The sequence below is a fragment of the Pseudophryne corroboree genome, chromosome 3, assembly GCF_028390025.1.
Source record: "Pseudophryne corroboree isolate aPseCor3 chromosome 3, aPseCor3.hap2, whole genome shotgun sequence".
NCBI lineage: Eukaryota > Metazoa > Chordata > Amphibia > Anura > Myobatrachidae > Pseudophryne > Pseudophryne corroboree.
The window spans coordinates 661269888-661297468 of record NC_086446.1 but is presented as its reverse complement, the minus strand read 5'-3'; the positions used below and the strand labels follow the sequence as shown (position 1 = coordinate 661297468).

The following is a 27581-nucleotide window of genomic DNA, read 5'->3' as shown; positions in this document are numbered from 1 at the left end:
TCTGTTCAGCAGATAAATGGAATCTTTATTTGGGGAAAACAAACACACATGAACCCTCTGCCCCCCTGAGCCGGAGCCTCCGAGGCATTTCACACTAGTGCATGAAGCCTGAAAATGTTCCCAGTTTCTTATAATCCTGCAGCTGAACCAGCTGGACGTGGCTGTTTTCAGTCCATTGGCAAAAAGGTAGGTGGTTTACGCGATATAAAACTGGCATCACTAATCAAATCAACCAACCAACCAACCAACCAACCAACCACCATTATGTCCACATTTGTGGATGGACAAATTGGATAGAACTAGTTGCTCTGTGGTCTTGGGGAATAAATGGATTAGTGATGGATGGGTCACAAAAAATATTACCAACCTGACCCTAGTATGCCACAAATGACCCATACCTGAGCTCATCCGTAGTAAGTACAGGTCGGGTATAAGCATACCTCCCAACATGACCCTCTCCAGGAGGGACAGAATGCTCTGCTCCTGTACTTCCCTCTTAATTTATGATTGCCATCACCTGTGCAGAAACACCTTTCTTATCCATTCACCTGTTCGACACAGGTGCTGGTAATCATAAATAATGAGAAAAGTTCAGAAGCAGAGCATTGTGTCCCTCCTGGAGAGGGTCATGTTGGGAGGTATGTATAAGGATACCTGAAAACTGAAATATTCAGAAAACCAGAATATTTCAGCCCTCTAGTGAGGTGGCCGGTGTCATGACATCACTGAAGTTCGCTCCCAATCACAGACAGGTGGGGGAGTGGCCTTGCAGCCATTCGCTCACCGTCACTACTGCCAGGGCCCACCGCGGACACATGCCACGGACCCCTGGGACCCATCCGGATAACAGTTATTCTGTTAGCCGGAAAAATCCAATATCCAGAATGCTTCTGGTCCTGAGCATTCCAGATATGGCATATAGTACTCGACCTGTATATATTTTTAAATGCTAACTTACCAATGACATCATAACAAAATGCAAATGGTGCCATGCTAAACCTAATCCCGCTAATGGAAGGTGCCCTACTTCTTCCGGTATCACTCCAACATTCATATGAGATGTCTGTAATAAAGTCAGCCATAGTTTAGTAGTTCAACAACAGCTGGAGCGCCCACGGTTCCCCATCAGTGTCCTAATCAGACAACTGATACCTTTACACCAGGGTCAGAACTAGTGGTTGTGCAGCCGGTACATTGCACCGGGCCCACCACAGTAAAGGGGCCCGCAGCTGACGGCATTATCAGCAGGCCAGCCAGATACTAATAATGAGTCAGACTGACTCATGCTTGCCTACCTGACCCTCTCCATGAGGGAGAAAATGCCCTGTTCCTGGACTTTCCTGGTAATGTATGATTGCCATCACCTGTGGTGAAACACCTTTCTTATCCATTAACTAGCTCACCACAGGTGATGGCAATCATACATTACCAGGAAAGTCCAGGAACAGAGCATTTTCTCCCTCATGGAGAGGGTCAGGTAGGCAAGTATGGACTGACGCCACGGATTTACACACACATAAAGAGTGAATTTGTCATTTGTAAATGTACAGCAGTTTTGTCTTTTATATCAGAACTCTTTGGGCCCTATTTAATAACAGGTGATATGCTTATCACTCGTTACTAATCTTAAACGGTGCTCCAACTTTACAGGCTGCGTTTAAAAAATGATAGAAGCTGATTTAGAGCACCATTTAAGATTAGTAACGAGTGATTAACATATTACTCATTACATGGGACCATGTGTGTCTACTAGGAAGACAAAGATAGTACACGGCTGCCTTGAACATTTTCTCCACTGAATCTTTCTCTTCAATAGCATTGTCCTAATTGAGTCAAAAACCAGCTGTTAAAATGGAAGTACTGAGGCTACAGTTCTAATACATATCCTGTAGAAGGAGAAATATAAAAATCCCCAACATTAAAATAACGCTACGCTGACTGTAGACTACACAATAGTGCAGCTGACCAACTAACACGGACGATGGGAAGAGCATTGGCCATCTCCATACACTGCCTGGAGATTACCAAACTACTGTCGGGAGGCTTCTACAGGCTTGATGACCAAACCAAGCGGTCCAGATGGTTGTTTATCATTTTCCTGCACTATACGATAAGTGCTCAGCTCCATACTCTGAACAATGTTTATAAAGAAGAGTTATTTCATCGCCTGATCTGATTGATTGTTGTTCAGTGTGTGGCGGGCTTAAGGGGTCTATTTATTAACGTTGTTTTACTAAAATAATGTGAAGAGGGGTTTTTCACATTATTTTAGTTTTCATGAAAAGCTGAGCGGGTACCAGGCTGCAGTGATCAGCTATGTGTGTCCGATGGACACACAAACTGATCACTGTGTAAAGAAAAAAAAAGAAGTAAAAAAAGAAATAAAATACTTACCTATCCAGGGAGCCGGGGATCGGTGCTCCGGTGATGGCTGCTGGGTGCCTGGTCCTCCATATGCTGTGTTGTGACCCCAGGTGCAGTAAAGTGATGCTGCAAAGCGGCAGCTCACATTACAGCACGGGGGGGGGGGGACGTTGACCAACGGCGGCAATGTCGGCAGGGGTGGCACATGCGCAGCTGTACATATTTTTTTACGAAAGGTACCCGGATGATGCTGCGGACTGTCATCGCAGGAATAGAGTTTGCTCGCAATGTGATGTAATAAATTATCGCAGTGCGAGTTTGGGCGATTTTATCATATGCCGTCTGCATCCAAGGATGCAGATGGTGATAAATAGGGCCCTAAGTCTCCAATGATATCCTCCATAGAATAGGTGAAGTTACATTTTAGGTGCCCCAGTCTTGAGCAAAGTTCAATCTAGAGACCTGTTATACAGTACTTGGGTAGGTAGCTACAAGCTGTCTCTTAACTGAGTGTTATTGTGCATGACTCTAACATCACTTGTCTATGTTATTGTACATGACTCATTAGCCACAATAACATTACACGTCTGAGTCACCAGACTAAAAGGTCAGGCTGATTAGACCGGTTGGGTATAGGATCCCAACAGTGTGGATGCCAACGGTCAGAATCCTGACACTTCATCGTAAGTAATGTAACCCTACCAATTATCCTCTCCCTATTCTTCCCTCCCCACAGCCTAACCCTCCCCCTAATACTTAACCAGTGGCGTCACAAGCCCGGTGCGGCCCGCACCCGGGTGTGACGCCTAGAAGGGGTGAAACCACACTGTGGGCTCCTCCGCAGTGACAGGAGCCGAGCGCTGCAGTGTGAAAGTCTGCTACAGCACCCGGCTCCTGTCATAGAAGAGGAGCCGACAGTGCTGGTGACAGTGTCCGGGGGCAGCTCAGTACAGCCCAACATCTCCGGAGATGCTGGGCACGCCTCCGGAGTGATGACCCCACGAGGCCATGCCCCCTTTTTATCGCGAGCGCGCACCGGGTGTCACCACACCCGGTGACGCCACTGTACTTAACCCTAACCTCCCTCCTCCAGCAGCTTAACCCTAATCCTCACCCTAGTGCCTACCCTAACCCTCCCTTGCATACTTATGCTCGGCATTCTGTCTGCATTCCTGTGCTGATAGGTGTCGGAATTCTGGTGCCAGTCTTTGGACCACCAGCATTGTAAATGACAGGATGCCGGCTACATCCCAATTAGACCGCAGATGCATATTGTTTACTTAGGTCTATATACGAGTGTCTGCAAATGGCCACACCTGTCACTGTGCTAATGGAGCGTCACAGTGCTTGTTTGGCTGTACAGTGCTTAGACCAGGAAAGATTAATATCTTATCATATTAACTGCTGTATATCTGTTATCCCCTGTATCCTGTTATCTTCAATACAACCTACGCTGGTTTGGAGTTAATGTGTGGACTAACCTCCTTGCTCACGTCTACCTACTTGTAGGCATCTGCCAATATGTTTTTTGCCTTTTGTTTTTCAGAAAGTGAATTAAATAAAGAACAAGGTAAAATAACTGATATACATGTACATGTAATATAGAATTGCTATGTATTTGGTATATATATATATTTTTTTTTAAACATTCATTAATAAAATGTAACATTAGCCATAAATACATAAATTACTCTACTTTCATATTTCTTATGTCAATTTTGAAAAGGGATATAAAGTTTCATCCAAAAATCAGCTGTACATTCTCCCTATTGAATCAATGTATTTGATACCCTGTGGGGGAAAGTCATTCAGCCGTGTATAGTGATCAACTGACTCTGATTATCTCAATAGATATGTATAGACTTCTCCTTTTGGCTGCTGACAGCTGCTCAGTTACCTTCATTGGAAAGCAAATAAAAGATGTGCTGATTGACAATTTGCCTGTAGACATATATTTTACAAACAGACTTGTATAAACTTAAAATATTCATAGATGCTACAAAATCATCCAGTTTCCGTAGGAACACATAACAAAATATTAAATGCACTGGATATTTAGTATAATCCTAGTATTGTTTTTCACGTCATGAAGAGTTGGCTCAGTGCATGTGAGCACTGACTTTTAATTAAACTAGGATACTTATTAAAGTCCTTGGTCCAAGTTCAAGTGTCATCTCCTTGTGGCAGTTCACATTGTGTATGTCCCATGCACCAAAACATTTTCATTTGCTATGTTAGGCAGGAAAAGGACGCCTGAAAATCTTACATACATTCCTGTAAAAACCTGAAAGCTATATATAACATGTTCATTTTGTCATGTGGATATATATTATGTGGGGCATATTCAGCTAGTCACCAGGGTTACCGCAGGTTTGTTGCAGTACCCACTCCCAGGTATATTCAATTATAGCCCACAATAAGCACGCAGGTGTGAGCATATATCCAGGGTAAGTAGAGCTTTCTCTTACATCCTAGTGGATGCTGGGGTCCACATTAGTACCATGGGGTATAGATGGGTCCACTAGGAGCCACTGGCACTTTAAGAGTTTAATAGTGTGGGCTGGCTCCTCCCTCTATGCCCCTCCTACCAGACTCAGTTTAGAAAATGTGCCCAGAGGAGCCAGTCACAGCTAGGGGAGCTCCATAGAAGTTTTTCTAGTTTTATTTTCTTAATTAGAGTTTAGACACAGGGAGGCTGCTGGCAACAGCCTCCCTGCTTCGAGGGACTTAGGGGGAGAGTAGTGTCCAACCCTGAGAGGTTAATGGCCACTATCTCTGCTGACAGGACACTGAGCTCCTAAGGGTGATGATCGTTAGCCGCCCAGGCGACTGCTCACTCCCGCAGCATGCCGCCACCCCCTAACAGAGCCAGAAGATTCCGGTGGTGAGTGAGTCACCGGCCCCCACAGCAAGCGGGGAGCCGGTGTGAAGATGGCAGCAACAAGGTGGGAGTGCAGTACTAATAGCGCTCCAGAGGCTCAGCGGTACACTGTGCGACGATGTGAGGGGCGCCCTGAGCCAGCGCTTATACCCTACACTGGTCACCAAGGCTGTCAGGGACCTCGGTGATGCTGCCAGCATAATTCCTTAGGCCAGTATAAAGAAGTGAAGAGGGGGAAGCAGCGCCATGTTCAAGGGGCGGAGCTTCTCCTCAGAGCGGACCCAGCAGCATTCAGCGCCATTTTCCTGCCTGCAGATCCAGTACAGAGAACCTAACAGGGAGAGCTGTCCCTCCACGCAACTCCAGCTATCCTGTGCGGTACCAGGGGGTTGTAGAATGGGGGGGAGGCTGTGAAATTACTGTGTAGTCTAGTAAGTTACACAGTCAGCGCCAGGTAGTTGTATTATATCTACTTAGGGTAGCGCTATGTGTGTGTGCTGGCTCCAAGTTATGTGCTTCTCTGTGGCATTCTTGGGAGGGAAACTGTGTCTGACATTTTCCTATGTGTATGGGGGTGTTTGTTTTCTCACATAGCCATGTTTAGGGACTCTAGGGCAGATGTATTAAGCTCGGTGAAGTGATAAAGTGGAAGGTGATAACGCACCAGCCAGTCAGCTCCTAACTGTCATTTTTCAAACCCAGCCTGTGACATGGCAGTTAAGAGCTAATTGGCTGGTCCTTTATCACCTTCCACTTTATCACTTCACCGAGCTTAATACATCTGCCCCTCTGTGTCTTATGCTGCAGAGGACATTTCTTCTCCAGAGGAGTTCATTCCATGTACACAGGAATGTAATGTATTGTCTCAGACCCCTATTACGGAGCCTGAGTGGTTGACCTCTATTAAGGGAATGATCTCTCAGATCTCTACTAGGGTAGCTCATACTGAGACTGAAACTCAGGTTTTAAAGAAGTCTATGGGAGTTTGGTCAGGCTCTGTTCCTATTCCTTCAAAATCCCCTGGCATATACCCACAGAAATGTGCACTTGCACAGATTATGCAAAATGACACGGATACCGACTCTGACATGGCTGACGATGATAGGGATGTGCTAAGGGGGGCGGCATCCCTGGCTAAAGGGGTGCAGCTCATGATTCAGGCAATTAGAGACGTATTAAACATTTCTGACACAACACCTGAGCAGGTTGAGGAGGCTTACTTCACAGATAATAAGAAAGCCTCGCTAACCTTCCCTGCGTCTAAAGTCCGGGGAATCCCCGGAGAAAAAATTCCATATCCCCAAGAGGGTTATGGTTGCTTTTCCCTTCCCGGAGGATGATAGAAAAAAAAGGGGAAAACCCAACCATAGTTGACGCCTCTGTCTCCAGACTGTCAAAAAGAGTGGTTTTACCTGTCCTTGGATCTACCGCGTTAAAAGAACTGGCTGATCGTAAGATTGACACTACGCTCAAATCCATATACACTGCTTCAGGGGTGGCATTAAGGCCTACTATTGCCTGTGCATGGATCTCAAAAGCTATAGTAAAGTGGTCAGGCACGTTACTAGAAGATTTAGATACAATGGATAGAAGTGACATTGAACTGTTTTTACGTAACATACAGGATTCTGCGGGGTTCATGGTGGAATCTTTGAAGGACCTGGGTACGCTGAATGCACGGATATCTTCCATGTCTGTCTCAGCTCGCATGGGGACTCTGGCTACGCCAATGGTCGGCAGACGCAGAATCCAGGAGAAGTCTGGAGAACCTACCATACACAGGTTAGGCTCTGTTTGGGGAAGCGTTGGATGCGTGGATTTCCACGGCAACAATGGGTAAGTCACCTTTTCTTCCCTCAGCTACACCTTCTACGAAGAAACCCTTTTCTTCATCCGCATCGCAGTCCTTTCGGACCGCTAAGACAAAAAAGTCCAAGCCACCTGCCACTTTCTTTAGAGGTGGGCGTGCAAAATCCAAAAGCCTGCTTCTGGTTCCTCAAAATCCTCAGCATGACGGTGGACCGCACAGCCTGGAGGATGGTCAGGTGGGTGCGAGGCTCAGACGTTTCAGCCACGTCTGGGTGTCATCCGGCCTGGACCCCTGGTTACAGGATATTGTGTCCCAGGGGTATAGACTGGAGTTTCAAGAACTCCCGCCTCACCGATTCTTTAAATCAGGCTTGCCAGCGTTACTGACAGACAGGGCTGTCCTACAGGAAGCCATTCAAAAATTGGAAAGGTCAGCGGTCATTGGTCATCGTTACAGTTCCACCGCTTATGCAAAACAAGGGCTACTATTCGAACCTTTTTGTGGTACTGAAACCGGATGGTTCGGTCAGACCGATTTTGAACTTGAAATCGTTAAACCCTTATCTGGGGGAGTTCAAGTTCAAAATGGAGTCTCTGAGAGTGGTGATCTCGGGTCTGGTATCCCTGGACATCAAGGATGCGTACCTCCACATTCCGATTTGGTTGCCACACCAGGCTTATCTCAGGTTTGCACTGTTAGACAGTCACTATCAGTTTCAGGCACTACCATTCAGTGTCTCCACAGCACCGAGGGTGTTCACCAAGGTGATGGCAGAGATGATGGTTCTCCACAGACAGGGAGTGAACATAGGGGGTCATTCTGAGTTGTTCGTTCGTTATATTTTTCTCGCAACGGAGCGATTAGTCGCTAATGCGCATGCGCAATGTCCGCAGTGCGACTGCGCCAAGTAAATTTGCTATGCAGTTAGGTATTTTACTCACGGCATTACAAGGTTTTTTCTTCGTTCTGGTGATCGTAATGTGATTGACAGGAAGTGGGTGTTTCTGGGCGGAAACTGGCCGTTTTATGGGTGTGTGCGAAAAAACGCTACCGTTTCTGGGAAAAACGCGGGAGTGTCTGGAGAAACGGGGGAGTGTCTGGCCGAACGCTGGGAGTGTTTGTGACGTCAAACCAGGAACGAAACTGACTGAACTGATCGCAGTTGCCGAGTAAGTGTGGAGCTACTCTGAAACTGCTAAGAAGTGTCTATTCGCAATTTTGCTAATCTTTTGTTCGCAATTTTGATAAGCTAATATTCACTCCCAGTAGGCGGCGGCTTAGCGTGTGCAAAGCTGCTAAAAGCAGCTTGCGAGCGAACAACTCGGAATGAGGGCCATAATTCCATATCTGGACGATCTGCTGATAAAGCCATCGACCAGGGAGATCTTGTTGCAGTCCATTGCTCTCACAACTCGTCTGTTCAGAGAACATGGTTGGATTCTGAACCTTTCCGAAGTCACATTTGGAGCCGACAAGGAGATTGTCTTTCCTGGGGATGATCCTCGACACGGAAGTGCAGAGGGTGTTTCTACCAGAGGAAAAAGCGTTGGTGATTCAAACAATTGTCCGGGATGTCCTGAAGCCAGCCCGGGTATCGGTTCATCAGTGCATTCACCTTCTGGGGAAGATGGTTGCCTCCTAGGAGGCTCTACAGTACAGAAGATTTCATGCTCGATCCTTCCAACTGGATTGGTTGGTCTTCAGGTTGCCGGCGGTCGGGGTCCCGGTGACCAGCATACCGGCGCCGGAATCCCAACCGACGGCATACTGACATCTTTTCTCCCTCCTGGGGGTCCACGACCCCCCTGGAGGGAGAATAGACAGAGTGGTGCGCATAGCGCGCCACCGTGCCCGCAGCGTGGTGAGCGCAGTGAGCCCGCAAGGGGCTCATTTGTGCTCACCCAGCTGTCGGCATGCCGGCAGTTGGGATTCCGGCGCCGATATGCTGGTCGCCAAAACCCCAACAGCCGGCAAACCATACCACACCCACTGGATCTCCTAGACAAGTGGTCGGGGTCTCACCTACATATGCACCTGAGGATACGTCTGTCGCCAGAAGCAAGGATTTTACTCCTCTGGTGGCTGCAAATGTCTCACCTTCTGGAGGGCCGCAGGTTCGGGATTCAGGACTGGATCCTTCTAACCAAGGACGCAAGTGTCCGAAGGTTGGGACGCAGTCACTCAAGGGAAAACCTTCCAAGGAAGGTGGTCAAGCCTGGAATCCAGTCTTCCAATAAACATTCTGGAACTAAGAGCCGTGTACAACGGTCTTCTCCAAGCGGCACATCTTCTGCAAGATCGTGCCATTCAAGTACAGTCGGACAATGTGACGATGGTGGCTTACATAAACCAACAGGGCGGAACGAAGAGCAGAGCTGCAATGTCAGAGGTAAAAAGGATCCTCCTCTGTGCAGAAAGGCACGCACTGGCGCTGTCAGCAGTCTTCATTCCGGGAGTAGAATATGGGGAAGCGGATTTCCTCAGCAGACATGATCTCCATCCAGGAGAGTGGGGCCTCCATCCGGATGTGTTCACAGAGGTGATAAATCTTTGGGGTGTACCTCAAATAGACATGATGGCCTCACGTCTCAACAAGAAGCTTCGGCGGTATTGTTCCAGGTCAAGAGACCCGCAAGCAGTGGCGGTGGACGCCCTGGTGACTCCATGGGTGTTCCAGTCAGTGTACATGTTTCCTCCACTTCCACTCATTCCAAGGGTTCTAAAGATCATAAAGAGAACAAGAGTTCAGGCAATCCTCATTGCTCCGGACAGACCAAGGAAGGCTTGGTACGCGGATCTTCTGGATCTACTGCTGGAAGATCCGAGGCCTCTTCCTCTTCGGGAGGACCTTCTGCAATAGGGGTCGTTCGCTTATCAAACTTACCACGGCTACGTTTGACGGCATGGAGGTTGAATGCCAGATATTAGCTCGGAAGGGCATTCCAAACAAGGTTATTCCTACCCTGATACAGGCTAGGAAAGGAGTTATGTCTAAATTAGAGATGAGCGGGTTCGGTTCCTCTGAATCCGAACCCGCCCGAACTTCAGGTTTTTTACACGGGTCCGAGCAGGCTCGGATCTTCCAGCCTTGCTCGGCTAACCCGAGCGCGCCCGAACGTCATCATCACGCTGTCGGATTCTCGCGAGGCTCGGATTCTATCGCGAGACTCGGATTCTATATAAGGAGCCGCGCGTCGCCGCCATTTTCACACGGCATTGAGAGTCATAGGGAGAGGACGTGGCTGGCGTTTAGAGAAGAGAGAGACACAGTATTTTCGGGGAGCATTATTAGGAGGAGTACTACTGTATACTACTATACTACTTGCTGAAGTGATATTTATAGATTAGATAGTGTGACTGTAAGTGTATTATCTGACTTGTGGGGGAGACACTGACAGAGGGGAGCAGTTAGAGTCTGAGAGCAGGACTCAGGAGTACATATAACGTACAGTGCACACTTTTGCTGCCAGAGTCAGTGCCACACTGCCATTGTTGTGACCACACTGACCACCAGTATAATAATATATTTTGTGATTGTCTGCTTAGGCCTCGGAGTACTAGTTGCAAGTTGCAACGTGACCTGTCCTGAAGTGACCACCAGTTTAATAATCAATCACCACCAGTTTAATATATATATATATATATAATTGTATATAATATATATATATATATATATAATATTGTATACCACCTACCCGTGTTTTTTTTTTTTTTTCATTCTTCTTTATACATGCTACTATAGTAGCTTACTGTAGCAGTCTGCGGTGCTGTGCTGACCTGACAGTGTCCAGCAGGTCCGTCATCAGTCATTACATAATAAATATATATAGTACCTGTCCGGCTGCAGTACTAGTGATATTATATTGATTTCATCTCATTATCAATAATTTATCATCCAGTCTAGACTCTATATTAGCAGCAGACACAGTACGTTAGTCCACGGCTGTAGCTACCTCTGTGTCGGCACTCGGCAGTCCATCCATAATTGTATACCACCTACCCGTGGTTTTTTTCTTTTCTTTCTTCTTTGTACATACTACTATAGAGTATAGTAGCTTACTGTAGCAGTCTGCGGTGCTGCTGAGCTGACAGTGTCCAGCAGGTCCGTCATCAGTCATCATTACCTAATAAATATATTATCTACCTGTCCGGCTGCAGTACTAGTGATATTATATATACATACATATATATATTGATTTCATCTCATTATCAATCATCCAGTCTATATTAGCAGCAGACACAGTACGTTAGTCCACGGCTGTAGCTACCTCTGTGTCGGCACTCAGCAGTCCATCCATAATTGTATACCACCTACCCGTGGTTTTTTTTTTTTCTTTCTTCTTTGTACATACTACTATAGTATAGTAGCTTACTGTAGCAGTCTGCGGTGCTGCTGAGCTGACAGTGTCCAGCAGGTCCGTCATCAGTCATCATTACCTAATAAATATATTATCTACCTGTCCGGCTGCAGTACTAGTGATATTATATATACATACATATATATATTGATTTCATCTCATTATCAATCATCCAGTCTATATTAGCAGCAGACACAGTACGTTAGTCCACGGCTGTAGCTACCTCTGTGTCGGCACTCGGCAGTCCATCCATAATTGTATACCACCTACCCGTGGTTTTTTTTTTCTTTCTTCTTTGTACATACTACTATAGAGTATAGTAGCTTACTGTAGCAGTCTGCGGTGCTGCTGAGCTGACAGTGTCCAGCAGGTCCGTCATCAGTCATCATTACCTAATAAATATATTATCTACCTGTCCGGCTGCAGTACTAGTGATATTATATATACATACATATATATATTGATTTCATCTCATTATCAATCATCCAGTCTATATTAGCAGCAGACACAGTACGTTAGTCCACGGCTGTAGCTACCTCTGTGTCGGCACTCAGCAGTCCATCCATAATTGTATACCACCTACCCGTGGTTTTTTTTTTTCTTTCTTCTTTGTACATACTACTATAGTATAGTAGCTTACTGTAGCAGTCTGCGGTGCTGCTGAGCTGACAGTGTCCAGCAGGTCCGTCATCAGTCATCATTACCTAATAAATATATTATCTACCTGTCCGGCTGCAGTACTAGTGATATTATATATACATACATATATATATTGATTTCATCTCATTATCAATCATCCAGTCTATATTAGCAGCAGACACAGTACGTTAGTCCACGGCTGTAGCTACCTCTGTGTCGGCACTCGGCAGTCCATCCATAATTGTATACCACCTACCCGTGGTTTTTTTTTTTTTCTTTCTTCTTTGTACATACTACTATAGTATAGTAGCTTACTGTAGCAGTCTGCGGTGCTGCTGAGCTGACAGTGTCCAGCAGGTCCGTCATCAGTCATCATTACCTAATAAATATATTATCTACCTGTCCGGCTGCAGTACTAGTGATATTATATATACATACATATATATATTGATTTCATCTCATTATCAATCATCCAGTCTATTTTAGCAGCAGACACAGTACGTTAGTCCACGGCTGTAGCTACCTCTGTGTCGGCACTCGGCAGTCCATCCATAATTGTATACCACTTACCCGTGTTTTTTTTTTTCTTTCTTCTTTGTACATACTACTATAGTATAGTAGCTTACTGTAGCAGTCTGCGGTGCTGCTGAGCTGACAGTGTCCAGCAGGTCCGTCATCAGTCATCATTACCTAATAAATATATTATCTACCTGTCCGGCTGCAGTACTAGTGATATTATATATAAATACATATATATATTGATTTCATCTCATTATCAATCATCCAGTCTATATTAGCAGCAGACACAGTACGTTAGTCCACGGCTGTAGCTACCTCTGTGTCGGCACTCGGCAGTCCATCCATAATTGTATACCACCTGCCCGTGGTTTTTTTTTTCTTTCTTCTTTGTACATACTACTATAGTATAGTAGCTTACTGTAGCAGTCTGCGGTGCTGCTGAGCTGACAGTGTCCAGCAGGTCCGTCATCAGTCATCATTACCTAATAAATATATTATCTACCTGTCCGGCTGCAGTACTAGTGATATTATATATACATACATATATATATTGATTTCATCTCATTATCAATCATCCAGTCTATATTAGCAGCAGACACAGTACGTTAGTCCACGGCTGTAGCTACCTCTGTGTCGGCACTCGGCAGTCCATCCATAATTGTATACCACCTACCCGTGGTTTTTTTTTTTTCTTTCTTCTTTGTACATACTACTATAGTATAGTAGCTTACTGTAGCAGTCTGCGGTGCTGCTGAGCTGACAGTGTCCAGCAGGTCCGTCATCAGTCATCATTACCTAATAAATATATTATCTACCTGTCCGGCTGCAGTACTAGTGATATTATATATACATACATATATATATTGATTTCATCTCATTATCAATCATCCAGTCTATATTAGCAGCAGACACAGTACGTTAGTCCACGGCTGTAGCTACCTCTGTGTCGGCACTCGGCAGTCCATCCATAATTGTATACCACCTACCCGTGGTTTTTTTTTTTTTTTCTTCTTTGTACATACTACTATAGTATAGTAGCTTACTGTAGCAGTCTGCGGTGCTGCTGAGCTGACAGTGTCCAGCAGGTCCGTCATCAGTCATCATTACCTAATAAATATATTATCTACCTGTCCGGCTGCAGTACTAGTGATATTATATATACATACATATATATATTGATTTCATCTCATTATCAATCATCCAGTCTATATTAGCAGCAGACACAGTATGTTAGGCCACGGCTGTAGCTACCTCTGTGTCGGCACTCGGCAGTCCATCCATAATTGTATACCACCTACCCGTGTTTTTTTTTTTTTCTTTCTTCTTTGTACATACTACTATAGAGTATAGTAGCTTACTGTAGCAGTCTGCGGTGCTGCTGAGCTGACAGTGTCCAGCAGGTCCGTCATCAGTCATCATTACCTAATAAATATATTATCTACCTGTCCGGCTGCAGTACTAGTGATATTATATATGCATACATATATATATTGATTTCATCTCATTATAAATCATCCAGTCTATATTAGCAGCAGACACAGTACGTTAGTCCACGGCTGTAGCTACCTCTGTGTCGGCACTCAGCAGTCCATCCATAATTGTATACCACCTACCCGTGGTTTTTTTTTTTTTCTTTCTTCTTTGTACATACTACTATAGTATAGTAGCTTACTGTAGCAGTCTGCGGTGCTGCTGAGCTGACAGTGTCCAGCAGGTCCGTCATCAGTCATCATTACCTAATAAATATATTATCTACCTGTCCGGCTGCAGTACTAGTGATATTATATATACATACATATATATATATTGATTTCATCTCATTATCATCCAGTCTATATTAGCAGCAGACACAGTACGGTAGTCCACGGCTGTAGCTACCTCTGTGTCGGCACTCGGCAGTCCATCCATAAGTATACTAGTATCCATCCATCTCCATTGTTTACCTGAGGTGCCTTTTAGTTGTGCCTATTAAAATATGGAGAACAAAAATGTTGAGGTTCCAAAATTAGGGAAAGATCAAGATCCACTTCCACCTCGTGCTGAAGCTGCTGCCACTAGTCATGGCCGAGACGATGAAATGCCAGCAACGTCGTCTGCCAAGGCCGATGCCCAATGTCATAGTACAGAGCATGTCAAATCCAAAACACCAAATATCAGTAAAAAAAGGACTCCAAAACCTAAAATAAAATTGTCGGAGGAGAAGCGTAAACTTGCCAATATGCCATTTACCACACGGAGTGGCAAGGAACGGCTGAGGCCCTGGCCTATGTTCATGGCTAGTGGTTCAGCTTCACATGAGGATGGAAGCACTCAGCCTCTTGCTAGAAAACTGAAAAGACTCAAGCTGGCAAAAGCACCGCAAAGAACTGTGCGTTCTTCGAAATCCCAAATCCACAAGGAGAGTCCAATTGTGTCGGTTGCGATGCCTGACCTTCCCAACACTGGACGTGAAGAGCATGCGCCTTCTACCATTTGCACGCCCCCTGCAAGTGCTGGAAGGAGCACCCGCAGTCCAGTTCCTGATAGTCAGATTGAAGATGTCAGTGTTGAAGTACACCAGGATGAGGAGGATATGGATGTTGCTGGCGCTGGGGAGGAAATTGACCAGGAGGATTCTGATGGTGAGGTGGTTTGTTTAAGTCAGGCACCCGGGGAGACACCTGTTGTCCGTGGGAGGAATATGGCCATTGACATGCCTGGTGAAAATACCAAAAAAATCAGCTCTTCAGTGTGGAGGTATTTCAACAGAAAAGCGGACAACAGGTGTCAAGCCGTGTGTTGCCTTTGTCAAGCTGTAATAAGTAGGGGTAAGGACGTTAACCACCTCGGAACATCCTCCCTTATACGTCACCTGCAGCGCATTCATAATAAGTCAGTGACAAGTTCAAAAACTTTGGGCGACAGCGGAAGCAGTCCACTGACCAGTAAATCCCTTCCTCTTGTAACCAAGCTCACGCAAACCACCCCACCAACTCCCTCAGTGTCAATTTCCTCCTTCCCCAGGAATGCCAATAGTCCTGCAGGCCATGTCACTGGCAATTCTGACGAGTCCTCTCCTGCCTGGGATTCCTCCGATGCATCCTTGCGTGTAACGCCTACTGCTGCTGGCGCTGCTGTTGTTGCTGCTGGGAGTCGATGGTCATCCCAGAGGGGAAGTCGTAAGCCCACTTGTACTACTTCCAGTAAGCAATTGACTGTCCAACAGTCCTTTGCGAGGAAGATGAAATATCACAGCAGTCATCCTGCTGCAAAGCGGATAACTGAGGCCTTGACAACTATGTTGGTGTTAGACGTGCGTCCGGTATCCGCCGTTAGTTCACAGGGAACTAGACAATTTATTGAGGCAGTGTGCCCCCGTTACCAAATACCATCTAGGTTCCACTTCTCTAGGCAGGCGATACCGAGAATGTACACGGACGTCAGAAAAAGACTCACCAGTGTCCTAAAAAATGCAGTTGTACCCAATGTCCACTTAACCACGGACATGTGAACAAGTGGAGCAGGGCAGGGTCAGGACTATATGACTGTGACAGCCCACTGGGTAGATGTATGGACTCCCGCCGCAAGAACAGCAGCGGCGGCACCAGTAGCAGCATCTCGCAAACGCCAACTCTTTCCTAGGCAGGCTACGCTTTGTATCACCGCTTTCCAGAATACGCACACAGCTGAAAACATCTTACGGCGACTGAGGAAGATCATCGCGGAATGGCTTACCCCAATTGGACTCTCCTGTGGATTTGTGGCATCGGACAACGCCAGCAATATTGTGTGTGCATTAAATATGGGCAAATTCCAGCACGTCCCATGTTTTGCACATACCTTGAATTTGGTGGTGCAGAATTTTTAAAAAAACGACAGGGGCGTGCAAGAGATGCTGTCGGTGGCCAGAAGAATTGCGGGACACTTTCGGCGTACAGGCACCACGTACAGAAGACTGGAGCACCACCAAAAACTACTGAACCTGCCCTGCCATCATCTGAAGCAAGAAGTGGTAACGAGGTGGAATTCAACCCTCTATATGCTTCAGAGGTTGGAGGAGCAGCAAAAGGCCATTCAAGCCTATACAATTGAGCACGATATAGGAGGTGGAATGCACCTGTCTCAAGCACAGTGGAGAATGATTTCAACGTTGTGCAAGGTTCTGATGCCCTTTGAACTTGCCACACGTGAAGTCAGTTCAGACACTGCCAGCCTGAGTCAGGTCATTCCCCTCATCAGGCTTTTGCAGAAGAAGCTGGAGACATTGAAGGAGGAGCTAACACGGAGCGATTCCGCTAGGCATGTGGGACTTGTGGATGGAGCCCTTAATTCGCTTAACAAGGATTCACGGGTGGTCAATCTGTTGAAATCAGAGCACTACATTTTGGCCACCGTGCTCGATCCTAGATTTAAAGCCTACCTTGGATCTCTCTTTCCGGCAGACACAAGTCTGCTGGGGTTGAAAGACCTGCTGGTGAGAAAATTGTCAAGTCAAGCGGAACGCGACCTGTCAACATCTCCTCCTTCACATTCTCCCGCAACTGGGGGTGCGAGGAAAAGGCTCAGAATTCCGAGCCCACCCGCTGGCGGTGATGCAGGGCAGTCTGGAGCGACTGCTGATGCTGACATCTGGTCCGGACTGAAGGACCTGACAACGATTACGGACATGTCGTCTACTGTCACTGCATATGATTCTCTCACCATTGAAAGAATGGTGGAGGATTATATGAGTGACCGCATCCAAGTAGGCACGTCACACAGTCCGTACTTATACTGGCAGGAAAAAGAGTCAATTTGGAGGCCCTTGCACAAACTGGCTTTATTCTACCTAAGTTGCCCTCCCTCACCTTGTCAGCAATCGGCGTACGAGGTTACATCCAGAAAATGTGGAGAAGATGATGTTCATTAAAATGAATTATAATCAATTCCTCCGTGGAGACACTGACCAGCAGCAATTGCCTCCACAAAGTACACAGGGAGCTGAGATGGTGGATTCCAGTGGGGACGAATTGATAATCTGTGAGGAGGGGGATGTACACGGTGATATATCGGAGGATGATGATGAGGAGGACATCTTGCCTCTGTAGAGCCAGTTTGTGCAAGGAGAGATTAATTGCTTCTTTTTTGGTGGGGGTCCAAACCAACCCGTCATTTCAGTCACAGTCGTGTGGCAGACCCTGTCACTGAAATGATGGGTTGGTTAACGTGTGCATGTCCTGTTTATACAACATAAGGGTGGGTGGGAGGGCCCAAGGACAATTCCATCTTGCACCTCTTTTTCTTTAATTTTTCTTTGCGTCATGTGCTGTTTGGGGAGGGTTTTTTGGAAGGGACATCCTGCGTGACACTGCAGTGCCACTCCTAGATGGGCCCGGTGTTTGTGTCGGCCACTAGGGTTGCTTATCTTACTCACACAGCTACCTCATTGCGCCTCTTTTTTTCTTTGCGTCATGTGCTGTTTGGGGAGGGTTTTTTGGAAGGGACATCCTGCGTGACACTGCAGTGACACTCCTAGATGGGCCCGGTGTTTGTGTCGGCCACTAGGGTCGCTTATCTTACTCACACAGCTACCTCATTGAGCCTCTTTTTTTCTTTGCGTCATGTGCTGTTTGGGGAGGGTTTTTTGGAAGGGACATCCTGCGTGACACTGCAGTGACACTCCTAGATGGGCCCGGTGTTTGTGTCGGCCACTAGGGTCGCTTATCTTACTCACACAGCTACCTCATTGCGCCTCTTTTTTTCTTTGCGTCATGTGCTGTTTGGGGAGGGTTTTTTGGAAGGGACATCCTGCGTGACACTGCAGTGACACTCCTAGATGGGCCCGGTGTTTGTGTCGGCCACTAGGGTCGCTTATCTTACTCACACAGCTACCTCATTGCGCCTCTTTTTTTCTTTGCGTCATGTGCTGTTTGGGGAGGGTTTTTTGGAAGGGACATCCTGCGTGACACTGCAGTGACACTCCTAGATGGGCCAGGTGTTTGTGTCGGCCACTAGGGTCGCTTATCTTACTCACACAGCTACCTCATTGCGCCTCTTTTTTTCTTTGCGTCATGTGCTGTTTGGGGAGGTTTTTTTGGAAGGGACATCCTGCGTGACACTGCAGTGCCACTCCTAGATGGGCCCGGTGTTTGTGTCGGCCACTAGGGTCGCTTATCTTACTCACACAGCTACCTCATTGCGCCTCTTTTTTTCTTTGCGTCATGTGCTGTTTGGGGAGGGTTTTTTGGAAGGGACATCCTGCGTGACACTGCAGTGCCACTCCTAGATGGGCCCGGTGTTTGTGTCGGCCACTAGGGTCGCTTATCTTACTCACACAGCTACCTCATTGCGCCTCTTTTTTTCTTTGCGTCATGTGCTGTTTGGGGAGGGTTTTTTGGAAGGGACATCCTGCGTGACACTGCAGTGACACTCCTAGATGGGCCCGGTGTTTGTGTCGGCCACTAGGGTCGCTTATCTTACTCACACAGCTACCTCATTGCGCCTCTTTTTTTCTTTGCGTCATGTGCTGTTTGGGGAGGGTTTTTTGGAAGGGACATCCTGTGTGACACTGCAGTGCCACTCCTAGATGGGCCCGGTGTTTGTGTCGGCCACTAGGGTCGCTTATCTTACTCACACAGCTACCTCATTGCGCCTCTTTTTTTCTTTGCGTCATGTGCTGTTTGGGGAGGGTTTTTTGGAAGGGACATCCTGCGTGACACTGCAGTGACACTCCTAGATGGGCCAGGTGTTTGTGTCGGCCACTAGGGTCGCTTATCTTACTCACACAGCTACCTCATTGCGCCTCTTTTTTTCTTTGCGTCATGTGCTGTTTGGGGAGGGTTTTTTGGAAGGGACATCCTGCGTGACACTGCAGTGACACTCCTAGATGGGCCCGGTGTTTGTGTCGGCCACTAGGGTCGCTTATCTTACTCACACAGCTACCTCATTGCGCCTCTCTTTTTCTTTGCGTCATGTGCTGTTTGGGGAGGGTTTTTTGGAAGGGACATCCTGCGTGACACTGCAGTGACACTCCTAGATGGGCCCGGTGTTTGTGTCGGCCACTAGGGTCGCTTAGCTTAGTCATCCAGCGACCTAGGTGCAAATTTTAGGACTAAAAATAATATTGTGAGGTGTGAGGTATTCAGAATAGACTGAAAATGAGTGTAAATTATGGTTTTTGAGGTTAATAATACTTTGGGATCAAAATGACCCCCAAATTCTATGATTTAAGCTGTTTTTTAGTGTTTTTTGAAAAAAACACCCGAATCCAAAACACACCCGAATCCGACAAAAAAAATTCGGTGAGGTTTTGCCAAAACGCGGTCGAACCCAAAACACGGCCGCGGAACCGAACCCAAAACCAAAACACAAAACCCGAAAAATTTCCGGCGCTCATCTCTAGTCTAAACATTACCATCGCATTTGGAAAAAATATGTGTCTTGGTGTGAATCCAAGAAATTTCCTACGGTGGAGTTTCAACTGGGACGGTTTCTCCTCTTCCTGCAAGCAGGTGTGGATATGGCCCTGCGTTTGGAATCCGTAAAGGTCCAGATTTCGGCCTTATCCATTTTCTTCCAGAAACAGCTGGCTTCCCTCCCTGAGGTTCAGACTTTTTTGAAAGGGGTTCTGCACATCCAGCCTCCCTTTGTGCCACCCACGGCACCCTGGGATCTTAATGTGGTGTTGCAGTTCCTCCAATCGGATTGGTTCGAGCCTCTACAGGAGGTTGAGATCAAGTTTCTCCCGTGGAAGGCTGTCACTTTGTTGGCCTTGGCTTCTGCTAGATGTGTGTCGGAGTTGGGGGCCTTGTCTTGTAAAAGTCCCTACTTGATCTTCCATGAAGATAGAGCTGAGCTCCGGACACGTCAGCAATTCCTTCGAAAAGGTTGTGTCGGCTTTTCATATCAACCAACCGATTGTGGTGCCAGTTGCTACTGACTCCTCAATTCCATCAAAGTCCTTGGATGTTGTAAGAGCTCTGAAGATTTATGTGAAGAAGACTGCTCGTCACAGAAAATCGAACTCTCTGTTTGTCCTGCATGAGCCCAAGAAACTTGGGTGTCCTGCTTCTAAGCAGACGATGTCTCGCTGGATCAGGTGCACTATCCAGCATGCATATTCTAATGCAGGATTGCCGTTTCTGAAATCCTTTAAGGCCCACTCTACTCATAAAGTGGGTTCTTCCTGGGCGGCTGCCCGGGGTGTCTCGGCTTTACAACTTTGCCGAGCAGCTACTTGGTCAGGGTCGAACACGTTTGCTAAGTTCTACAAGTTCGATACTTTGGCCTCTGAGGACCTAAGGTTTGGTCAATCAGTTCTGCAGGAGCCTCCGCGCTCTCCCTCCCATTCTGGGAGCTTTGGTACATCCCCATGGTACTAATGTGGACCCCAGCATCCTCTAAGATGTAAGAGAAAATAGGATTTTAAATACCTACCGGTAAATCCTTTTCTCGTAGTCCGTGGAGGATGCTGGGCGCCCGCCCAGTGGTTCGTTATCCTGCAGTGATTACTTGGTTTAGTACTGCTTTGTTCTTAGTTAAGTACTGCGTTATTACTTGGTTTAGTAATGTTATTCAGCTGTTGCTGAGTTTTTTCAAGCTAGTTAGCTTGGTTTGCCTTGTTTGTGTGAGCTGATGTGAATCTCACCACTATCTGTGTAAAATCCTTTTCTCGAAGTTGTCTCCTCGGGCACAGTTTCTAGACTGAGTCTGGTAGGAGGGGCATAGAGGGAGGAGCCAGCCCACACTATTAAACTCTTAAAGTGCCAGTGGCTCCTAGTGGACCCGTCTATAGCCCATGGTACTAATGTGGACCACAGCATCCTCCGTGGACTACGAAAAAAGTATTGACTGGTAGGTAATTAAAATCATATTTTTACTGCGGCTGCCGCAAGTTCGTTCACCATATCTCTGGCCACTTAACCCGGATCCTGTGGGTTAACACACGTTAGCCGCGGGTTTACCCTGGAAGGAAATGGGCTTAAAATTGAATAGCTCCGGGACATTAAAGCTCGAGGCTATCCTCCGGTGGTAAGCCTAGAAGCTAATTAAGTACACCCCAGTATGTCTCCGCAACTTATATGAGTTGCATGTCCTCATGTTGCTCATGCTAAGGCCTTTTGTGGTTGCCTTTTTTTTACTAGTCATTTTAAAAGTACTGTAATAATCCCCCCACCCCCCCATCCCCTCCAAAAACAAATCTACAAAAAAAACCACACCTTTGCTTTGCTTGTGAGTATATACATGTATAGGTTCAGCTGCACATATAACCGATAATTACAGAGCCCCTCATTGGTGTGACACCTCTATTGGGTGCGTGGAAAAATGTACAATATGGGTGGTCATGAGATGTCGCAGAAATGGTCAGAAACAGCACCTTGTGGCCATTGTCTTCATCTTGGACCTGATTCTGAGTCAGACATCATTGCCTGAAACCACAGTTTTCCTGTCCACATCCCCAACTGTCATCTTCAGTACCTGCACTTGCTCTAGTCATGTGCTTGGTGCAGGATATCCATCAGAAACAGGCTTTCCTTCTCTGTAAGTCTGTATGTACACATGCCTCAGAATTGCACAGAACTCTAGCTACACATCCACGTCACTCCTAGGAGTTGGATCTCTTGCGTGCAACCCTGTGACCACAACACTGCCGCCCAATAACGCCTATTTGATGCAAGGAGAGATCTAGCTAACATTAATCTGTGTCTGGACCACCTGGAGATAAGTAAATATGCATATATATTCCCCTCAGCGCATGGGCAGTTCACCAAAAGTCCCTATTTGCTGCCAAATACAAGGCCGGATTCAGGTTGGATCGCTAATTGTGATCCAATCACAAAAAAAAACTAAAATGATGCGGGCAAATGCGCAGTGCCCATCCTGCGCATGTGCCCACATTTTCTGCAGGCGCCCGCAGAAAATGCGAACGCCTCCACCTGTCAATCAGGCAGATGTGTTTGTGGGGCAGGAAGGGGGGGGGGGCAACGCTCTGCTTCAAGGCGGAGACGGTGCGTTCTGGGAGCGGAGGCTGGGAAATGGGGGTGTTGTACTACCGACGGGGGGCTTGGCGTGGGCGTGATTGCGGCAGCTGCGTGATGTCACACACAGCCGCCGCAATAAGAAAGATGCCCAGCAGGAGGCTACCTTAATTTCTGCGATCAAACAGAAATTGCAGTGTGATTGCACTTTTTGCTTGATTAAGGCAAGGGGGGGTGCGGCAGTCAGCATGCTGGGCGGCTTTGCCCTGCAATGGGCGGCCCCCATCATGCGTTCACAAGGATTGCAAATTCTGCCCACAGTGTTGTATCCTGCTCAGGATCAGCCCTACATGTCTTTATATATGGGTTTCCTTCTAATGTGTTTGCTTTACTGCAGGGCTATACCACCTGGCTACAGCAGTCAGAGCCAGCCCAAGCCTAAATTTTTTGGTAGGCGGATATAGATTTTGGCACCCCTTGGTGTAAACCCTCTATATTTACATAACTGTCATTTACTCGGTGTGTGAAATATCGGGAGTACAAGTAATAATGTGACAATGACACAAGGGAATCTGTAGATCAAATAAAAAAATAATAAAACACATATGATTCACATAAAAAAACACAACCCCTTATTCACGTTACACCACAGTAGAGCCCCTTCTATACATTACACCATAGTATGCCACTTATACACATTACAGCACGCCTTGCAGTAGGCGCAGACACAGACATTGGCCATGGCTGTGTGCAGGGAGCAGAGGACACAAAGAAGACTCCCAGGAGCAGCGTGCACCAGACAAGGAGACCAGGCCAAAGCTGCCGATCACTGAGCCCCGCGCCTGCACTGGCCATTCGCCATAGATTGCTTTGGCCTAGGGAGAGCGGTGGGGGGAGAAGGGCGAAGCGGAGCAGAGGGGACTGAGACACTGGGACACAGGAGAGGCATGCGGCAGCAGACACAGCTAGTGGCGCCTGCTGTGACCAGGAGGCGTAGGCAGGCAGCAGACACTGCGCAGTGGCGGTGGGAGATGGCGCCCTTAAGAGCTCGGTGCCATACGCAGCTGCGTAGCTTGCGTTATTGGCCAGCCGGCCCTGACAGCAATCTTCCCACTGAAAAGACTGCGGGCATGAAAGTAAGGATTGAAGGGAATACGCATTGTGTCATTAGTAATTATACCATATTCAATCCCCTTATTTTCACAAAACGTTTCTCTCCTCTTTAAGTAGATCTAATTTTACCCACATCATCAGTTATTGTATTATATTAATATCATCGTCTTCTCGCTCCCTTCGCTCGCAGGAATTCCATGCTTGATGAACCTTGGAAGGGTTAAGTTTCACTTTAAAGTTAAATTGCCAATTTTCCACTCTTTTAACACAGCAAAGTAATATGATATAAGACAAGGAACAATAAACGGTTTCCTGGGTCCCCTATACAAATTATAACAGACTGTTAACTCTGTCATTGCTGATCAAAGTGAATTATAAACAAAGGTCTAGATGCTCTGTCCTACCCGAGCATTGAATAGTGTTGTACAATCTGATGAGGTGATTAATGAGCTGGGTGGGAGAAAGTTTGGTTAAGGATTCGCTGTCTGCTATTTCATTAAATCACGTCTTGCAAGATAAATATAGTTAGTGACTGAATGTTTTGCAGCTCAGCAGGTATGGGCAAGTTTAAGATTTGTTGACTGACAAAATTAATCTCCATTTCAAAATCCTTTAAATCTTCTCTATAACCTAGGGTGTTTATTAACCTGTTCATAGCCATATGACAGTGCCGCCTTTTCCTAACAAAATTGCGCTACTACAGTGGGATGGATGGTAATATGTACAGTAGCACACAGAGGCTGTTGAAGGAGAGATCATGGCAACTCTCATTTGTCAGTGGCTGAGAATGTAGAATGGTTGGAATGATGGCTATACATACATCGGCATTGTTGGTTTGGATTGCCCAATGTTGTTGGTGTTCAGTCTGAGCATTAAACAGGCGGATCTGCTCACGTGTGGGCTCTACTGGAATAAAATACTGTCATTTGTCTCTTAGCCTGTGTGTGAGGAGCTTTAATAGTTGCATTACTTATTTACTCTGAATAGATGTGTCTTATTGGAGGTTTATTATAACCAGATTATGGGTCTATGTAAATAGCCTTGGAGAGAGATAAAGCGGCGGAGATCAAGTACCAACCACCCAACTCCTAACTGCCATGTTACAGGTTGTGGGGTCTATTCAGTGGCGCCGAGAGGGGGGGGGAGGGGTTCTAATTACCCGGGCCCAGGTCCCCCGTCCCCCCTTTACCTGGCAGAAGCAGCTTTTGTCCTCAGCCCAGCACATGCTGCTGTGTGCTGGGCTACACTGTGGCCAGGGAGGAGCTTAAAATAAATGTTTTTCTTTTTTCTTTTTTCTTTTAAGGGAGCATGGCCACGCCTCCTGTGATTAGACCCTTCGCCATGAAAAGTACCTGGGCCCAGCCAGGCACTCTACTCCACTGGGTCTTGAAAAATACTTCATATGACCATCTTCAAACCTACTACAGAGCGCATATAGGCATCTCAAATAGTTGATAGCAGAAAACTATTATTATTATTATCCTTTATTTTTATGGCGCCACAAGGGATCCACACCGCCCAATTACAGAGGACATAAACAAATAAGCAAAACAAGAAAACAGTAAGTTGCAGTTTAAGACAATATAAGACAAGTACAGGGTATATAAACATAGCTGCATCAGCAGACAGCACTGACATAAGTACAGTATCAAGGCGGCAGAAAACTGAGGGATTTAGAGTATGGAGTAGAAGATGGCTTAAGTAGGAGAAGGAACGAGGGCCCTGCTCGTGAGAGCTTACCTTCTACAGGGGAGGGGTCGACAGACAGGGGAGACACAAATGGGGTAGACAGTGAGCCTGGAAGAGAGATTTAGAATGAGAGTTGTTAGGATAACGTATCCCTTGTAATATACTGTTGTGGTATGGTAAATTTGTATTAACACTTTAAATGTACATTGCATTAAAGTGGTTGGTAATAAAAAAAAAATGCAGGTGCTCAACATTGCCTTGAATAATCCCCCTTGTCTTGCAGTGTGCCGGCATCTGACACCCAGGATACAGGCTTGAGATAAGCTCAGGACAGCAAACACTCTGCAGTGACAAAGTTGCATTCACCCTTGTTAAGCTTTCCAATCCTGTAGGGCTCTTGAAATGCTGCAAACCTGGACCTTGGACGCTCTGTATATCTCATTCCATTGTAGTTTACAATGGAGCTGTGTGCTCTGCAGACATCCATATCTAAGTATAACTTCACCCCTCTCCTGATATACAAGTGAATAACCTCTCCAGCTCTCAAGGGCCCTGTGAGGCGCCTGAATTCCTGCCCTCCACTCCAGCAGAGGATTGCTCCATTAACTCCTTCCCTGCTGCGGACTGGCACTGTAGCTCCTTCATGCTTGGCACAATAATATATACAGAGAAAGCAGATGAAAATGTACTTTAAAATCTAGGAAAGAGCCCTTGCGTGTTGCAATATTTACATTACATCACATTTTCAATTGTCAGTTTGGAAGGCAAGAGAGGTTTCTGGAGTTAAAAGCTGACTGTTTGAAAACGCAAGATAACAAAATCCAAAGAAAATATAAAGTGAGCGGCTTTTGTTACAGGGCGGGATATGGGATCCTGTTATTACTTACGCATTTAACAGCAAATAATATGATGAGGTCGCACAATATAGACTGAAGGATCATTTTGGAAAATATTAACCAAAAATACAGTAGTTTCGAGCCAGTACGTATGATTAAAGGTTTTATTCTGGGCACGTCTGCCGTCATGAACTGAATGACTGTTTAATGTTTTCCAAAGATATAACTAGAGTGGAAAGAAATTAAGATTTAGATCTGCAGTTTATAAATGTAATGGCCTTTGCCTGTCTAGAAAAGAAGTATGATAAATTGTTGTCAAATAATCTAAGATCTGTCACCTTTGTCTTGGTTGGTAAACGCCTTTTAAAACAACCCATTGCTTGTGGAGGCTGCCATTTTGTGGGATTAGTTGAATGCAGCCATCAATTTGCTCAGCGATGTGACTGTGAGTGGTTCCGGGTCAATTTGTAGGTTGCATTCTGGGAAATAGTATCTGGTGTCACAAAATGGCTACTTACTTGGTGTGTATGTCACAGGTGCAGTTTAAATAAAGCTAATGAGCTCTTACAGATAAATTGAGCCAAGCAGACAAAATGGCTACTGCTTGCATACCAATGTAGTAACAGAGCTGCTCTACTGTTGTTTCTATAATAATAGAACATAACAGTAATAATGTGAATTATAGACTTTTCTCACAAACCTTAGATCTTATAGCAGCAACTCTGGAACGACCCATACCTTTTATTCAAATTCCTCTAAAAAATAAATATAAATGGACAACATGTGTAATTGTAGCTATAATGTATTCAGTCAGATTGTTAACTGTGTGATAATGTCAACTTTCATAATTTTGTCACCAGAATATTGCCATTCATGATGGTCATTACCTGTGTGCACCCCAGGACCCCTCCACTGGTCATAAATGCAGCCAGAATGGACATTAGGGTTTGGGTTAGGCTTAGGGATAGACCTTAAAACTACATTGGGGCATATTCAATTAGCCACAGTGCTTACCCCACAGCTAATAAGCTATTCAATTAATTAGCCTTTCCCCGCATGGTAATAATTTGATTAATGCGTGGCAACCCATATATTCAGTGCAAAATGCAGAATCAATGCGTTTCCCTCCCCATGTGTTACTACGCATAATCGGCATTTACTGTAACACAGACTTCCTGTCTCTAGTAAGTAGCAAGCAGGATTCTGCAGTAAATCCTGTGGCTAATTGACTATGGGCCTTCTGACCTGATCGCTCGCTAGGGGTTTTTTGCACTGTTGCGAACAGATAGTTGCCGTCCATAAGGGAGTGTATTTTCGCTTTGTAAGTGTGCAAACGCATGTGTAGCAGAGCTGTACAAACAGATTTTGTGAAGCCGCTGCGAACACTTCAGACTGTCCGGGACCGGAATTGACGTCAGGAACCCTCCCTGCAAACGC

At 46.1% G+C, this 27581-nt stretch overlaps 1 long non-coding RNA gene across 3 annotated transcripts in view; it reads left to right on the top strand.

The window, feature by feature from the left end:
• LOC135058138 (uncharacterized) overlaps nt 1–26867 on the top strand; it is a 139558-nt gene extending 112691 nt beyond the window's left edge. The window contains exons 4-6 of one of the 3 annotated variants that reach the window (XR_010244628.1): nt 3911–3934; nt 24923–25180; nt 25592–26867. This is a non-coding gene — a long non-coding RNA (uncharacterized LOC135058138). The remainder of the gene's footprint in view (nt 1–3910; nt 3935–24922; nt 25181–25591) is intronic. The other 2 variants (XR_010244629.1, XR_010244630.1) reach the window with 2 other exon arrangements.
• Nucleotides 26868–27581: the final 714 nt, after the last annotated feature.